We start from the raw sequence: 19,575 nt of genomic DNA, 5'->3' as shown, positions 1-19,575 counted from the left end.
AGAAAACCTTTTTTTTCATTTCGGTGTTTCACGGAGGTTCGAACCTACGTACTCCGAATTCCAAACGGTAGTTACGCACCAACCTATTCGGCTACGGCTGCCATATAAGTATGTATATAATAGGACTATGAATAAGTTCGTGCGGTTTTTTTCGAAATTTGAAACTTTATTGACGTAAAATGGTTACAAATTTAATATTCAAAATATTGTCCATCGCTTACTACTACTTTTTCCCATCTTTCTGGCAATTCACGGATTCCCTTTGTGAAAAATTCGGTCGGTTTTGCCGCAATCCACGAATCGATCCATTTTTTGACTTCATCGTAATTACGGAAGTGCTGGTCAGCCAGGCCATGTTGCATCGATCGGAAGAGATAGTAATCGGATGGCGCAAGGTCTGGACTATACAGCGGGTGGGGTAGGACATCCCATTTGAGCGTTTCTAAGTATGTTTTGACCACTTGTGCAACATGTGGCCGAGCATTGTCATGTTGCAAAATAACTTTGTCGTGTCTATCGGCGTATTGCGGCCGTTTTTCTCGCAGTGCTCGGCTCAAACGCATCAATTGTCGTCGGTAGACATCCCCCGTAATCGTTTCATTCGGTTTCAGTAGCTCATAATACACAACACCCAGCTGGTCCCACCAGATACACAGCATAACCTTCAGGCCATGAATATTCTGCGCCGACGTCGATGTTGAAGCATGGCCAGGGTATCCATACGTTGCCCGACGTTTTGGATTGTCGTAATGGACCCACTTTTCATCGCCAGTCACAATTCGATGCAAAAAACCCTTTCTTTTGTGCCGTTGAAGCAGTTGTTCGCATGCCATAAAACGGCGTTCAACGTCTCTTGGCTTCAATTCATACGGCACCCAATGGCCTACCTTTCGGATCATTCCCATGGCTTTTAAACGTTTGGAAATGGTTGATTGATCAACTCCCAAAGTTTTTGCAACCTCTTCTTGCGTTTGAGCCGGATCTTGATCGAGCAATTCCTCCAATTCGGTATCCATGAACTTTGGCGGCGCACCCTCGCGTTCTTCGTCTTCCAAGCCAAAATCACCACTTTTAAAGCGTGCAAACCACTTCTGGCACGTTCGCTCAGATAGAGCATGCTCACCATAAACTTCCACCAAGATACGATGACTTTCGGCTGCTTTTTTCTTCATATTAAAATAATGAAGAAGAATTCCCCGCAAAAACACATTATTTGGCACGAAATTCGACATTTTCAAGTGTGGTAAAAATATTGTTGTTTACGCTTCAAATAAAAAACTTATACTGACGTTTGTGCCTTACGACAGTAGCTCTCCAATGAATGTTTGGAAATGTGGATCGATGGAATAATAATCAAGTTACGCCATCTGTTGTAAAACCGCACGAACTTATAAATAGACCTATTATTATATACTAAAATACTATGAGTAATGGGAGAAGTCGATGTAGCTAAGCGTATCTGCCCAAGCATATGACAAATCGAACAGAAATTAATGTATTTCAATGAAAATTGGTACATATGTTACTCCTTATCCTTATCCTTACCGGTCAATAACCAACTCTGCTTCCCATATCTCTTTCGAAAAAAAAGGTACATATATCTCTGTTATAAATTAAGCATAGTTACAAAAAGTTAGTAGAAGTTATAAATCCAAGAAGAGAAATTTATTGCAAGCAAAATTTTGAAAAATGCCAGGTACTGCGCCGCCTTCAGTGTAAATGTATATATTTATATGTATTTCGATAAAGACATAATAAAACTCACCTCATTTAGAGCCAACATAAGTATTTTTGAGATAGGATTGAAACCACGAACTTACCTTATATTAGTAGTTCTTGTTAAGTTTTGCAAAAATATGTCAGCTTTTTCTCGAGTTACAGTGTGTAACATCAGTCGAACGGACAGATAGTGTGCGTGGGCGAATTTAATCATTATGTGTTGCTCGCATTTACCGAAAAGTGGTCGTTTCAGCACCCATTTTTCAAAATTTTACTTCCGTGGTTTTGTTTACTTCGGTTTTTAAGTAATTTTGCTTTGTTTGTAATTCATATAGATATTTGTTTTTCCTTTTTGGAAAATCAATGCTTTATGGGAAATTTTACAGGTTTTCAATGCCAAACTACATTAGATAAAAGGTAATTGTACCAAGTAGTTATTCAGTGCACTTTTGTTCAAGTTACCGTATGCGCGAAAAGGCGGACGAACGAACATACTCTTACATGACTACAACGAATTCTCTCCTCATTTTGAGCAGCTTCTTTTATATTATATTAGGTGTGCAACTTAGTTCCCGTTTTGTCAATAGATGCCGCCAGCAGTGTGTGCTAGTCGATTCTAACATAACCTAAACGTCATAAACCATGCTTAGACATATGGTAAACAAACTGTTTCGACACTTTAGTGGATTTTTTGGGATCATATACTTTTGGTTTTGTGAAAATGTCTGATTTTGTGCCGAATAATCAACATTTGCGGGAAGTGTTGATTTTCCTCTTTCATTTGAAAAAAAACAGCGGCTGAAGTGCATCTAGAGCTACAAAAAGTTTATGGAGATGCTCCTTTAAGTAAAAAACGTGCCGAGAAACGGTCGGTAGTTTTTGAACGTGTTTTAAGATTTCTTAATATATTTCACCCTAAAGTAGGCAATCTTACAGGACATATAAGTATTCTGGGTTCAATCCTGAACTCCCCGTGCCTGACGGTATGTGACAAGATGTGAAGAAAACAAGAATTCTTAAAAGTGGTAATCAGTGATGGAGAAATAATGAAATATTATGAAAACACAGCGCACAGGAGAGGTTAACTGATGGGCCCAAAATGGAAGACGGCAGAGCCGTGGCTCGAATTTTGGGACCACATTTCAAGAAGGCAATTGCAATGGAAACAACGACTTCTATTTTTCAGGTCCACGCCTTAGAACTATGTGCCAGGGAATGCCATCATAGAGACACGTATGATGCCAATATCCACATTCTCTCTGAAAGTCAGCCAATCTTAAATCATTAATCAAAATTGGTATGGGAATATTTTAAAATTCCCTAAATTCTAGCATCAAGAATCTTCGTTACTCTCATGTGGGTACCGGGATGTGACGGACACGAAGGGAATATAATTGCGGACACTTAGCGGAAAAGGACTGAGTATGTCCCTTTATAGCTCCTGACCCTTTCTGTGGGGTAAATAACAGCTTCAAAAGTGCTTTCTACGTGAGCGGGAACAACGAGGCTTAATCTAGTACTGGAGAGCCCAAACGAGCAGGCGGCAATCGAAAAGACTCATTGATTCAAAACGTATAAAGGTAAATGCAATCTTAAACCTCAGCAGAAAAGACATAAAACTCTACACTAAACTACGAACAGGTCATTGTAAACTTAGTTACCACATGAAAAAAAATTCTTGCACACGAGAAACAACAGAACGCATTCTATGCGACTGTCCAGCAGTGGCACGACGCAGACTAAATTTCCTCGGAAGCGGGATTAAAGATCCAAATCTCCTGGTAGAAATTAAGCCTACATCAGTTTTCCGATTTATTAATAGCCTACAACTGTAAATGTAAATGCTTGTAAATGTGCAACTCGTTTTTTCTTTCTACTATTTTACAAAATTGAATTTGAGTTGAGTTGAAGATTGTCGAAAAAAAATTGATTACAATTTTCAATCTGATAGATGATAAAGATAGTACCGAAAAAAATTGAATGACTAAAATGGTTTCTAATGTCTTTAAGTGGAACTATCTATTTTTTGCATCATGATGCTCTGGCTATTTATTTGTTATCAGTATTTAGGATTAAATTATCAAAAGTAACTGTCACCTTTTCAGTGTTGGTCTCAATTTATATTATAAAAAAATTACATTATGTCTGTCAATTGTAAATATCTATTTACATTTAGTCCGAAAGTGCCCCTAAAAGCTGTTGAGGAAATAAATAAATTACGTAATAATAAGAATTTCAAAGTATGAACATTGCAAGAGCTTAAATTAAATTTAGCAAAAATTGTATGCTTAAAAACTAAGTGCTCGTTATCAGTTGTCTCTTTCTTGAGTTTACTTTCTCAACAGGCTGGTAAAGTGGACTTAATTACCGTTTGGAGTAACTGGACGGATAAGGGCTTTGCTTGCACACTTCCGACTTCATTAGAGGAAACAGAATGAGATACAATACAGTGAGAGTTAAAAGTGAACATGAATAATCATGAAGGAATAAATTAATTTTAGTTGAGGAAATATTGTATTTAAATTTTTGCATATGCAACTTGAATGGGTTACTAGACTTAAGCCAAATTAAAAAAAAAAGTATCTTTAAAAATAAGTTGTACAAATTAACATCGGTAAGTTTGTATATTAGGGCGGGTCGATTTAAAAATCGCTCATTGCTCTGTGAAAATCGTATTCTAGGAATCAAAATAAGAAACTTTGCCGAAGGAACCATACCTCTAAAACGAATTATGATGTCCCCAAATTAGGTCGTACGAAAAATCCCACTTTGACCCATTTAGAGTGCTCCAATCGAGTCCAAATGTATGACCGACCCCCACCAACTTTGGACGGCCGATCCACCCATGCCAGTGGCACACGCCCTGGAACTCCTCTGGGCGTGTGCCACTGGCATGGGTGGATGCCCCATACAATAATTTGAAAATATCACCATTTTTGGCCTTTACATGAGAAAAGAAACTAAAAAGTTCGACCCAAATTGGGGGACATCAGACTTCGGTTTAGAGGTATGGTTCCTTCGGCAAAGTTTCATATTTTGATCCCTAGAATATGATTTTCACAGAGCAATGGGCGATTTTTTTGCCTCCCCACAAATCGACCCGGCCTATTGTATATATATATATAATTGGCACGTACACCATTTCTTGGTGTTTGGCCGAGCTCCTCCTCCGCTTTGTGGCATGTGTCTTGATGTTGTTCCACAAATGAAGGAACCTACAGTTTTAAGCCGACTCCGAATGGCAAATATTTTTTATGAGGAGCTTTTTTATGGCAGAACTACTCTCGGAAGTTTACCATTGCCTGCCGAGGGGCGACATTTTGCTGTTTCATGCACGGAGACTCGAACTTATGCACTCCTGAATAGTAGTCACGCGGTGCCGTATTACGTAAACATAATTATATGCACAGAAAAAATGGGAATAATATCCATCTGGTCCTTAAAAAACGTATGTCTGCTATCCCCATGCGCCATTTTCATAGCATACGGAATATCTGAGTATCTTCGCTATACTAGAAAGTGGAAAATGAAAAAAAATTGAGTCCCACAGAGAAACGAAAGTCATTCTTATATCTTTAATCGCTTTCCGAAAACCCTTGATACAGTTTTAAAGAAGTTATCTTCGATACACTTGGACATATACTTCCATTATATTATTTTTTACATGCACGTTTGCGTAAAAGCAGCAATTATACAAGTAAGAGTGCATGTTGCTTTTCAGATCAAAATTTCTGATTCTTGAAGGTACGCTTTATGTCCTTTTCGGTTTACAGTAAAATCTGACGAGGTGGAACATCATGCAAAGCTAGTGATGACTTGATCTTGGCTTAAAGGAGTTCTATTTGTCATATGTGGTTTTGAAAAGGATAATCTAAGTTCTCGCAAAAATTTCAACTTATACAGGTAGTAGATTTTTGCGTTACTTATCAATTCTGGTTAGTAACATTGAAAATAATTAACGCATTAAAAGCAGACATGCGATAATATGAGCCCATACGGCCAGTGCCCATCTGTTAGTTTTCATTTTGCATTTTTTGTAAGTAATCTTCTGAACTGTGTCAACACACCCCATACTGAAATTAATTGATTCAATAAATAAAAATTTAAAAATATAAATTTCAGTTTTGAACAAACCATTAGTTTTGTTATTGTAATCTATTATTTTCGGCAGACCCGTTTTACCCCAACCCGACTTCTTTAAAGTTGTGCAATTACTTTGTAATATTTTTCACATATCTTATTTTTCAATGCATAGCCACATTGAGGCCTTTTAATTCATCGGTTAAATCCAAGACAACACGTTCTCCCTGTTTGTCTCTTTTTTTCCACACGTGACAAGTTTCATATCAAACTATAATACATTTTTCTGGCTTCTGGCAAAAAAGCTATTCATTTACTGCAACACATCAAATTCACACATCATAACATCGAAAATTTACTAAACACGTGCAGAGCGAAAAATGAAAGATACAAATATCCGATATCAATAACCGGACTTTTGCAAATCGGATGGCACTTCTAAATCTACCACTTTGAGACTGAAATGACTATGACTGCCATACTATATAAGTAAAACTAATAAAAATAATTGGTGCATACACTTCTGTTAGGTGTTTGGCCGAGCTCCTCTTCCTGTTTGTGGTGTGCGTCTTGATTTCGTTCCACAAATGGAGGGACCTACAGTTTTAAGTTTTTTATGGCAGAAATACAATCAACCAAAAAAAAATACTTGTTCTTTTATTTGGTGTTCATGCACGGAAATTCGAACCTACGCACGCCCGAATGGTAGTTACGCTCTAACACATCGGCTACGCCGACTACTGCCATGCTATACCATCTTTTAAAATGTTTAATGGGTCGCTATTTGCAGCGTCACCACATCCTTTTTTTTTAAAGGCGGAGTATTATTTACATCACTGAAACCACATTACCCGAATACACTTCGCCAGATATTTCTTCCACAAATACTTCCCCACCAATGAACTATGACATCATGAACTACAGACATAATTTTTACCGCTTTCATTTAGAAGAGCTCCTTTATCATCTTATTTACTTCTTTTTACCTGTTTTATGTATTTTATTCACTAACCAGTCAACTAAAAAATATTCTCCCACCAAAAAAACATGTTTTTTTATATGTGTCGAAAACGGCGGCTTATCTAAAACCCATGCATATTATTTTTATCCAACCAAACATACTTTAAACTGAGAAAATTAAAGGTTTGAGCTAAGTCAAGGAAATTGATTTTTTTCAGGCCAATGGCTTTAATCGTTTTCGACGCAAAAGCCAGATACAGATTAAGGATTTATTTCCCCAGAAGTAGTAAGGTCTTATGAAAAGTCCATGCAAAGTCAACGAGATATCACTATTGTCACGCGTTTAGGCTCGTTAGTAGCATCTCTTGGAACAACAAACACCAAGTTTCAACAAGATCGGTATAATTATTCGTGCTTGGCATTCGTTTGAATCGGGGATGTCGAGTGATTTTCCTTTTCCATCATGACAACGCACCAGCTCACGTCTCAGCAGTTATGGCCGCAAAATTAATGGGAGTAGAGTTCCAACTTGTTTCACCTCCCCACTATACTCCTGACTTGGCTTTCTCGCACCTTTCGGACTACAATTTTTCCCCCAATTTGAAAATAAAAACTCTTTACCCCAAACAATTCAGTAGCTTTTTATTTTTGCACGGACTTTTCAAATATCCCTTGTAGCTTACTATTTACTATTACAAGGCAGGCATGGCTGATTAGAAAATGTACTGATTTGATTGGAAAGGTAAATTTTATAAATAAATAAATAGTAACCCACTTTACGTAGGCATGGAGAAATTAAGAACTTGAACACTAAGGAGGAAAAAGTTATTTGAGAGGTAAGGAGGTAAGCCACCTTACTTGGCCCGTTACTGATCCATGGTACCATAAACTGTTTTGTTTTAAGAGCAAACACATTGATCTGGCTGACATTTATATCCTTAAGGCCAACAGTATCATTCCAGAACTATGAGCCAGAGTATCTAAACCTAATGGCATGCCACGATGGACAGTGGCTTGGAAAATGTGTGACAGACATCCTCCTCAAAACTGTAGCTTCTGCAATAGTCGAAATGAAGTACGTTCAATCTTTGAGCATGTTGGCATAGGAGACAGTGGTCTGTGGCCAAGTAACCTAACATAGAGACGTTTCTCCTTTTTATTTGTGGATAATAATTTGAGCATCTGTAGGATTGTAAGTATTTCAACGATGAGGAAGGAACCGTAGGATGATAAGTGGAAACGAAATGAAATTTGCTTAAAACATTTATCGCTGCAGCCACTGCCGCATCCTTCAACGGGCACAAAATGCCGCATGCCACCATTCGCACCATTGTACATAGACTACACCAAGCATGGACTAGAGTAAATGGCATTCTCTAACCGAGGCAGTGGTACAATTCGTAGACCGTACATAGAGAGGCTGCACAAAGGCCGCTGAGAATGACTGAGTGGTTTTGTAACGGGCAAGCAAGAAAACACAGACAAATAAAACAAAAACACATTCGCTTTATTGTAAAGTGGAGTAGGAAGTAATACTTATAGTTGCGACGCCACTAAAGCGTAGACGAGTGGTGAGAAAAGTGAAAACTACAAAATGGCGGATGAGTGTTGAGTGTTTTCTTTGAAGATTTGAAAAAAGCGTTCACTACTTGAAAAGAAAGCAAACACTTAGTTTCGAAAAACGCACAGACATACAAATATATTAACCAATGCAACTGCACTTTTCTACTTCGCCATCGAATCACTTTCGATAAGTATGTAGTTTTTGAAGTAAATAAAATGCTGTAATCAAACTCCTATACACACACATATATTATAACATACACATACATAAATTTTCTTTTTTGTGTGTGTTTGAATATATGTACATATATATATGCCTTTTGTAAGGCCGGTAGACAGAGGCTCACTTTGACCTCTCAGGTTGCAAAAAACACTACTTTTGGGCAAACGGAGTTAATCAAGAAATTTAAAATTATTAATGGAAAAAAACTTCGAGTTTTTAATATATTTTAGAATGAAACGAAATAGAGGATTAGAGTTGAAATCAGCAACCTCTTGAAATCATTAATTAAGACCGAACTAAAATCTGCATCACACAGCAACTTTTTGGCAGTGCAGAAGAACCTGATGAATATCTTCTTTTGTTTCTCCAAATCCAGAAATTTCTTCTACTTACGAAGCTAAAAATGAGAAATAAGGCCATAAATTGGACGCAAATCATGGGTTCAGAGCACGGCTCTTGAAACCAGGATATCCAAGCGCCTACATTTTTTTAAAGAGAGGACATTATTGAAACTTATGTAACTTCTACAGGAAAATAAAATTATTGAGATAGATATTTTTGATGGTAAATGCAATTATAAAAATCAAAAATTCAATAAATTAAAGAAAGTACGTTTTTTGTACATAAGGAGGCAAATACTCTAAATATTCTATATATACATATGTACAATATGAATATGTTTGTAGTAAACTTGAATGATAAGATTGGAACTCGAAGAAATAGTTAGAAATAGAAAAAAAAATTTAGCTAATGCGAAATCCCAGATTAAAATCTTATATAAAACTTCACTCATATGATCTGAAATGTGAAAATGATAATCTGAATCCTCATCCAATTTTCGACGGTCATCCTACAAACGGATTAACTGCACAATTTCCGAACGTTAGACGTCTTTTAAAACGCGTATTTTCATGGGAAAAATTTAGTTATTCTATTGAAATCAACGAAACCTAGGAGAAAGCTATAAGTTTAAATTTTTGTTTGTTTCATTAATGAATTGGCTTATATAAAAAAATGGATAAGTTAAATCTATAGAGTTAACATAAATATCTTTTATTAGTGAAGTGGCTTCATTTTAATTCATCATCAATTCCTACATAATCATTTATTATACTCGTATGTATGTATATGCACAGCGACAAGGCCATGGTACATCAACATTTAGACCAGTTTGAGTATTTTTTGTTTTACTTTTTGATTTTTTTTATAAAATTATTTCCAAATTTCCTTATATCCTACGATTTTCAATGAGAATTTAAAGAAACATTGTTTGTATCCAATTTTACAGTTTATTAAATTTTATTACTAAAGTATAAGTTTGAAGTTGCTGAAAAATACCTCTGATTTTTTATAACCTTTTTTCTAGACGCTGTCACATATTTTTCCATATAAAAAAACTTGTGCATTACAGAAAATCTCTTTAAAAACTATGAAGTTGTGAAGAAAAGTTTATGGATCTTTTATACTTTTTGTAATATATAAAGTTTGAAAGTTGGATTTATGTGGTTTTTATTTAACAATTAGTTATATTATAAAAAAATAACGGAAATTAAAAAACAAAACAGATGTACAGTCAGCACTGGTTACAGTGTTGATGTGCTATTGCTTCTCGTGGCTGTGCATGCATATAAGTTGGTAGTCACATGCAATTTCACAATACAACAAACAAATATTCATGGAATGTAGAACATTTAGTAAAGTGTAGCAAAAGTTGTATATGAAGTTGTTTTCATGGAGTTGAGATTTCCACTTTGTACGTGTAAACATACATACATACACATACAGGTGGATATGCACTGTGGACAAAGAAAGCCATATGCAAGAGAAGTTGAGTGCGTGCATCCTCGTGCCGCACTTTCAACAATTCAGACATACGAATGTGTGCTTAAGCTTTTAAGTATTTTAAGTATTTCATAAAAGTTTAAGTGCAAATGCTCCTTATGGTGCATCTACTAACTTGGATATTTGCATAACAACATACATATGTAGGTAGTTGTATACTTATGTATATACTTATATGCAGTAAGCGTAAGTAAGTTAGCTTACATTTATTTTTCCAACTGAATATCTCATATAATCTTATTAACAGTTATTTTAATGCCAGCCACATTCACACGTCAACAAACTGCAATGCTCACCCGCGTTCGTTTGGGTCACACACGCGGATACTCTTTTTGCAGCAGAACTGTACTGGATAACAGTCAATTACATGTTTTAGAATAACTTTGAACACTGAAAAGCAACCGATGTAAAATCGGTTTAGAAATTGCAGTTCGTATGGTTTTGTTTTGGGTGTTCTGTTTTTCGTTCGATTTCAATTAAATTCGGATTTGAGCTCGAACAGCTAATTTCTTCTTGCCAAACTCATATTAAAAGAGTCTGTTTACTCAAAATACCTAGTAATTTGCGTATTAACGGATTTTATTAAAAAATTGCACAGTTTTTTATGGCTGCTTATGCATTGAGCGAAGGAGGAGCAGCATTATCAAAACAGACTCGATAGGCGGCGTTAAAGAGACCATTCTAATAGTTTCAGTGCATAAGATTCATCGTAGGTTTTAACACATGGGCTGAAAAGTCCCGGAGCTAATACAGGGTGGGCCATATAGCGTTTGCTTTTTGAACCACCTATTTTTTTGAGAATGGTAACACAAATGACATGTCAAATGTATTCATAATTTACTTGAAGGTTTGACATTTGCGAAATGGGACGCTATACGCTTGAACAAAATTGGGAAATATGGAAAACCTATTTCCAAAATGGTGAGTCTTCTTCTTCTTTTCTGATTTTCACATCGGTGGCTACGTCAATAAGCAAAATTGACGAATTTGTGCTCAGAAAATCCACACGTTACTGTAGAGAAGCAAATGCATCCACAACGAGTCACTGTTTGGTGCGGTTTTTGGTCTGGCGGCATCATCGGGCCATTTTTTTTCGAAAATGAGCGAGGAGCCGCCGTTACAGTAAATGGCGAGCGTTACCGTGACATGCTCAACGAGTTTTGGTTTCCAAAAATTGAAGAATATTACATGGACGCCATTTGGTTTCAACAGGACGGTGCAACTTGTCACGCTGCCAAAGTTACACTCGAACTTTTGGCTACCGTTTTTGAATTCCGATATCGATTGGCCGCCTCGGAGCTGTGATTTAAACCCGTTGGACTATTTTTTGTGGGGAGCCGTTAAGCGCAAATGCTATGCGAACCATCCAGAGACTGTAAAGCTAAGTTTTTTTTTTATAGCCGATACAATGGCTTAAAAAGTGTTATGGGGACTCTGCTCAATCAGAAACAACAATAAAACGATATTTTTCTGACTTCAAACATGGTTGTAGAGACACCGATGATGCGCAGCGAAGTGGACGTCCAAATGAGGTGGTAATACCAGAAAACATCAAACAAATCACAAAAGTCGTTTTGAATGATCGACATCATAAGATATCAAAAGAACGGGTTGGTTTTATATTGCATGAGCATTTAACTATGAGCAAGCCATGTTCCAAGTGGGTGCCAAGTTTGTTCACTGTTGACCAAAACGCACCTTGTCACAAGTCAATCAAAACAATGGCAAAACTACATGAATTGCGCTTTAAAATTAGAGGTTTTATTGATAGAAATTTAATAATATAGAAAGACTTCACGTACTAACACTTATTTCTAGTGTTTCATCTTTCGGCAGCCGTAGCATCCTTTCAGTCAGACCATATCAAATACAAGGGCAATTCAAAATACGTTGGTTATATTATTCTTTCTAAGGTAGCCCTTTGTCATACCGCTTTTCGCCAAATCTGGATTGGATTTCATAAAGTGGACTGAAGCTTGTTCTTTCTTGGAGTACTCGTGTTTCCCCAGAAATTTTTTTGAATAAATGATTGTACTTATAAATTTGCAACTATTTTGAGGGAATTTTGTCATTGCAATAATTGCTATTTTAATAAATCGTTTTATTGGAAGATAATCCCTTTCAAATGTTGGTCGTAGCTGCGCCGTAATTCGGCCATCCGGAAACACCAATTTTGAATGACTCACTGGAAGTCTTCGGTCGGTATCTCGTGAATGTTGGCTTCCAATACTTCAATTGAAGCTGGTTCATACACAAAGCATTTAGACTTTACGTTGTCCCACAAACAAAAGTCTAAAGGTGTAATATCACACGATCTTGGTGGTCAATCCACTGCACAAACCTCGTCTTTGAAGAAATAGACCGCCCCAAACGCTTGTTTTCAATGGATGTAATATAATGACTGTTCTTGAATGGCTGCGGGTTGCTCTTCAGCCCAAATATGGCAATTTCGATTATTGACGTAGCCTTTAAGCTAAACATGGGTCTCATCGCTGGACACCATAAGTTGGCCTGAGCGCGCGATGAACTCTTTTCACTTTCATAGACCGTAAATTTTCGTAATAAAATTGTACGATTTGTAAATTTGAATACTTAATTTATCAATTTTAATTCAGAATTAAGTGAAAATAAATGTTTCTGAATTAAAGCTACGTTGTTGTAACAGAATAAGAATTTTCATTTACTACGCTACAAGCCAACCCGTTCGGTATAAGTAAATTTTACTGATGTGTATTTACACAGTCACATTCACTTTCTTACAATTAGATTCACACATACATAGCAACCCACTAACCGATATTTCCATTTTCATGAGTACAAAGGCTATTCAGTGCAAACTCGTTTGTATTGGCAACCATGAAGTAGCAGTAAACCGCCGCTCGAATATATATAACTATACTGTATAAATAAGTACATATACTTGTACAAGAATAATTGGCGTGTGCATCCTTCCTCGTGTATTCGACCGAACTTCTGCGTCAATTTTGTTGTATGCGTCTTGAGTTTATTCCACACACGATAACTTGGATACACGCTTATTATATGCATATGCATATGTGCATATTACACATGATATTGCTACATACATGTCGACCAATAGATTGGCCCTTATACATACATTGTTTTACAGCTAAGATTATTTGGCTTCAATTTGCCTAGACATGTTACCATTTGGGATGAATTCGATTATATGTATGAACATTTCTGTAGATATTGTGAAAGATAACTTATAACCACCACGGTGGTATTTTGGTGCCAAAAATTTGTTTTTCTATTATTGAATTTCAAAAGTCTAAATACCACAATTTTTCAGCCCCTAAGGATATATCTTGTTTCACGCTAAATTTCAGTGACATTACTAAAAGGTTGTGAAATGAAAACAAATAAATTGTCTTATACATTTCAATAGTACATTCCCTATATTAAAGATCTTGATTTTGTTCATACATTTTCGAACAGCCCGGGCGTATGAGTAACGAGTACCCGCACGAAAATGTTCCAGCTCGAGTATATCCATGATTCAACTATTAAAGGTTTGTTTGTTCACTTGTGACATTCGAGTTTTGACACCCCCTTACAAAAGTTTGCATTTTTTAAGTATAATTTTTGACTGAAATGGAAAAAACTACGAACGGTTTAAAACATATATTAAAATTAATATTTGAGTATAATAATTTATGGATAATGGAAATCCATTTCATGGATATATGTACACATTTATGTGTACATATAAATAAATGTACGGTATAACAGAAGTTACATGAAATGGTTTGACTTAATCGAAAAATTAATTAGTCCTGCCATATTTTCTGTTACAAGTTAAGTCCGTTATATGAAATTATTATACTTTTTTTAATGAAGTTAGTAATCATGTAAATATTACAATTTTTTTTTTTTTTTTTTGTTTGCCTCTTTTATTAATTACACCTGCCGTATGACACTAAATAATTCTTTCTACAGCTTGGATTTCATTAATCATTATCAATATTACATTTTTTGTTAAGTTTTTGTGTGAGTTTACAAGTGTAGCTTTAAATTATTCTAGTTATCAGCTGAATTGGGGTTGGTCGCTTGAGCCGCCTGGAGTTTGCCTTTTCTGCTGATGGGAGTTATCGCATGTCCGTATTTGCATGGTTCATTAAGGCCGGCGGGCCAATTAGATGTCCTAAATTCAGTAGTTTTCGCGAAGCGTTGTAGGATGAGAAAAAAAACAATTAGCCAAATGAAGTTTTGGGGATAGTTTAATATATATTTGAACTAAAAAAAAAAAATTTGTACAATCTCCAACAATATATTGTAAGCCGAGTTATCAATAGATTCCCAGAGCGCCTTGCCACTGAAGTATCCAACTTCTGCACAAGATACAACTTGCAATTTTCATCTGAAAACAAAAAAAAAGGATTATTAATTTTGATGTAATTATCTTCGATGTGAACTAAGAAAATTGGGAGAAACACGTAAAATTCGAATTTTTGGGGAAGGTAGAAAAAAAAGTGGTTTTTCAAGGAAAAAAAAACTCTCCAACTGGTTGAAAAAGTCGCTTAAAAAAAGTTTTTGGATGTTTTTTTTAGTTCACATAGAAAAAGAAAACAATACTGAAGATAACGTATTTTGAATGAAATGGATAGCTCGTTTAGTTTTTTTGCAATCGTGTACATAAATTAGGTAAAATCGTGAAAATGAAAAGCCGAGAAAACGCGCTTCAAAGTGAATGGTCAATGGGCGGAGCACTACAACAATAAGCGCACGGTTGCTCGACGCCGCACTACGCTCGGCTCTGTAGCTCTGCAAATACTTGGAACTTAACTCTGAAAATTTGTGTCTCATGTTCTTGAATATCTAAGCTACTGATTTCAGGAAAAAAAAAATCGATTTTTTTGACCTTTTAATTGGCCCGCCGGCCTTAAACGAGCAATATGATTTGTGCTGCGTTTGCGGATGATTTCTCCTACTGTATCGATGTATGTTGAGGTCGCGATGCATATCTTCGTTTGGGACGTACCAAGGTGCATTGATTATAGTTCTGAGTATTTTTGATTGTAGTCGTTGAATAATGTCAATGTTACTTTTACTTGCACTTCCCCAGATTGCTATGCCGTATGCCTAGATTGGCACAATCATAGTTTTGTATATAAGGGTTTTGTTTAGCAATGATAGTTTCGAGCGCCTGCCAAGTAGCCAGTATAGTTGTCGGAATCTGTTTCTTACCTCATTTCTTTTCAACGTGGTATGTTCTTTCCAGAGAAGTTTAGAGTCAATAGACATTCCAAGGTATAGTGCTTTGGTGTCTATCGGGAATTGTGAATTGTTTATTGTCAGATTCTTGTGTCCTACTTTCTTGTTAGAATAAACTACATGAATGGTTTTGCCACTATTGATTTGTATATCTCAAGCATTAAACAACGTTAGTGATTTGTTCAAAATCTGTTGTAACTTGTTTGTTGCTGCTTCTAAGGTTTTATGAGTTGCCATCAAGATACACAGCAACGCATGTATTTCATTTATCAATTTCTGACAATATTTTATTTCTAACTCAATGTACCTGCTCTATTGTTGAATGTTTTCTACGAAATCCGAATTGGTGTCAAGGAAATAAGTTTCGCGCCTGTAGTATGGGGTCAAGGCGGTCAAGTATAAGCTTCTCAAAAAGTTTGGATAATGATGGTGTGGGGCATTGCATGTACGTACTGTACAACGCGTTGATACAACAATCGCAGCGTGTGTGCTGAGCGTGGGGATTGTTGCTTTAGTATTTTTGTTCCTCGCGTTCGTGCAGGTTGATAGTAGTTGGTAGAAGTTTGATTGTATCGGATAGCAGTTGGTTGTTTGGTTTTTGCTATTTAGTGTTGGTTCAGCTAAAAGAGACATTTCTATCATTTATTAATATTTCATTGTATAATAAATATTTGCCTGTACATACACTTAAAAATCTGCCGATAATAGTAAATAAAAATATAAATTGGAAAGACCCAAAATGGTAGTAAACTAATTGGTCTGTATGAAGAAGCTTATTAGGTTTGGGAATTGCGATGATTTCAGCAACCTTCCAGGGCAGTGCAAAATATTTCATTCGTAATGCTGAGTTAAATGTATTTCTTAAGTAAAGAGTGGATTTGTCAGGTAACTCCTTTAGAATCCTTCCTGGGGATTTATTTACGTCAATTTTTGTCTCAATTGCTATTCGTATTTCTTTCGAAGTTATTTCCTTGATTGGTTTATTTATGTTATTTGTGAGGTGAGCATGAAATTCTGAATTGTCAATGCCTTGGTTATTATGTTGATTTGTAAATGTATTTTTTTTAAGTATTTTTGCTTTTGGTATTTTCGCCAAAGAATTTGTACTAGTCCTTAGAAGGGGTTGGTGCATAACTGCGTTGTCGATTTTTCTGCAGGCCTTCTATAGCGTATAGTTTGTAGCTCTAGTAGCTCCCAGTGATGCGATATATTTTTCAAATTTTTCCTCCTTGTCCACTTTTAATATATCTTTAATTTCTTTTGTTGCTATATTCAGCCTTTTTTTAATATCTGGTGAACGTGTAGATTGCCATTGGTGCCTTAGTTTTCGTTTTTCTCTGATTTTTTCCAAGATTTTATGGGGTAATATGTATTTGTTGTTACTCACCTTGATTATAGGTGTTGTTATGTTGTTGTTGCATACACTATACTGTCATTGAAGTATGCGATTGAGAAGTCAATTTCCTTTCGCTCTTTAGGGGGACTTTAATGTTAATGCTTTGCTCCATAATTTCACGAAAATAGTCCCAGTTCATATAATTATTGTAAAATTTATATGTCTTGTAGTTTAGGATAGGACTGATTTCATAGCTTAATAACGTTGGAGAATGGTCAGATGAGAGGTCAGAGCTTGGAGTTATTTCTAGTTGCTCACTTTTAATATCTTTCGTAATGTTAAACTCAATTAATTCAGGTCGCTTCCGTATATCAGTTGGCGAATAAGTTGGTTCTCCAGAGCTTAAAAAGTTACTTTTATTTTCTATTTTTGCATCATTTCGTGTTGTTATTCTGGATCCCCATAAGGTATTCTTTGCATTGAAATCTCCGCCTGCAATAAAACGGCCTTCAGGAGTTTTAAGAAAGTCAAAGTATAGTGTCTTAGAATTTTTACGTTTAGGAGGGCAGTATATGGCAGAAAGGGTTAAATGTCCAACAAAGTCCTCAATTTCTATAGATGTCGCTTGCAAGTGGTCCTGTCTATAGTGGCTCACATCAATGCATTTAATATATTTGTTTATAATTACTGTCGTGTGATAAATAGTATAGTTAAGAAGGTTTAAATAATTTCTATCTGTGAAATGTGTTTCAGATATTAGAGCTGCGTCTATGCTATTGTTTTTTAGGAATGTTTTTAGTTCCAGTGCAAGTTGGCTTAGACCATTAGCGTTCCACAGAACAATGCTTAATTTATCTTGTTTGTTCATTAAATTTAGCGAAAAGTAAGGTGATCATGTTTATCATTGCAGACATTTGTGAGATTAATTGTTTCATCATATCTTTCAACTCTGAATTGAACATTGTTTTCCGTTATAGTTGGTCAAATAGATTGAGCAGCATTTTTAGCGTTTACGGCTGTTATTTGGGCATAAGATAAATTTAGTGTTGTAGTTGTCACAATGTCTAGTGAAGTTTGTGATGCAACTTTTTCTTCTGTGCTTGTAATTGTGGTGGGATTTTTCTGTCTGAGACTTGGAAATTGCTGTATTTTTAATGATTTATAAATCAAACAGCCCTTGTAATTGGACGTGAGGTTTTTACCACAGAGAGCACATTTTATTTCGTTAACGTGCTTTACTGGACATTCTATGGCTTTATGACTTCCAGCACATTTGACTCACATAGGTGTTCTAAGAAAAAATTGTTTGTATGACCGTATTTTTGCAGTTTGCGCATTGAGGCAAAGTGCGTTTTTGATGTGGAGGCTCAAATTTAATATTGCAGTGTAGTAGATGTGTAATAGTGTATATATCTTTGTTGTTGGGTTTGGTTTTTAATTCAAGTGTAAACAGTGGCAAAGGTGCTTTGGTAGTAGCGTGTAAGATGTTTTGAATATTTGTAACCTCATGTCCAAGTTCACCTAATTCTTTTACAATTTCATCTTTTTATAATATTAAAATAAAAATTGTATTTTCATTCGAAATGGTAACCATTTACTTTTACACAAGCCTTCAAACGATTAGGCCATTTCAGCTATTGCAGGACGCATGGTTTGGCTATGTTCAGAAACGCATTATAATGCGCAGTACTTGCAGCGCTGGCAGCACTGTCAATGTGACAATTCATGCAACTGATAGATTTGTTGAAAAATTGCAAATAGATTTGTTGCATTTATGAACGCGCTGTGCAGTAAAATGGAATTGTTACTAAGTTTGGTCATGGACGATGTATGTGAGGAAAAATCCGATAGTCTTTTATTAAATTTAAGAAAAAAAAAACCGTGTAAAGCTGTACATTGTTGTATGTTTTGTTTCTTTTTTTTATTCGCTTATATGTGATGAGTAAATTAGAAAATTTTCGCTGGGCGATGTTTCTATCTATTTTTAAATCTTTATTAACTTTTTTTACTTCATCTACGACCTTAGCCCAAAGCACGCTCTTTTTCCTCCTTCCCGACGTGAACTCGTTCTCCATGCTCAGTCAGACTCTGAGCAGTAATTTTATCTCCGATGTACTAAAGTAATCACTAAAACCAAGAAAAGTATAATAAAATAAAGTTTAAATATCGTATTTTTCATCAATTTTTGAATTAAAAGCTAAAATAAATAATTAAATACCCACTTTTCATCAGATATTGTACTAGCGTATTTATTGGCAGTGTGAAAATTTTTGCTGCAAATAATGCACGACTTTTGATACAAAAATGAAGTTTAAGAACGCGTTGCATTCGCAGTACTGCCATATTTGCATTTTTGAACGCACTGCTCACTCTGAAATGGTATGTTGCGCATTATAATGCATTGTTGAACATACCCTTTGTATGGATTTTGTCGTCGCTGCTCGAGTCAAAGAGGGTTTGAGACTCTCCAAATTTCGGGGAGGTCTTCGACAGGCCATGTTCTCCAATTCTGACTAAGAACTATAGTCCTATACTTCTAGACGGCCAATCTTCTGCGGCTATGAACCCAGGAATATTATTTTCTAACCAGTGCCGGGTGGTTTTTGCCCTATAGGAT

Source organism: Anastrepha ludens, chromosome 4 (assembly GCF_028408465.1).
Source record: "Anastrepha ludens isolate Willacy chromosome 4, idAnaLude1.1, whole genome shotgun sequence".
In the NCBI taxonomy this organism is placed as follows: Eukaryota; Metazoa; Arthropoda; class Insecta; order Diptera; family Tephritidae; genus Anastrepha; species Anastrepha ludens.
The sequence above is the reverse complement of the archived record's forward strand: the minus strand, read 5'-3'. Positions refer to the sequence as shown.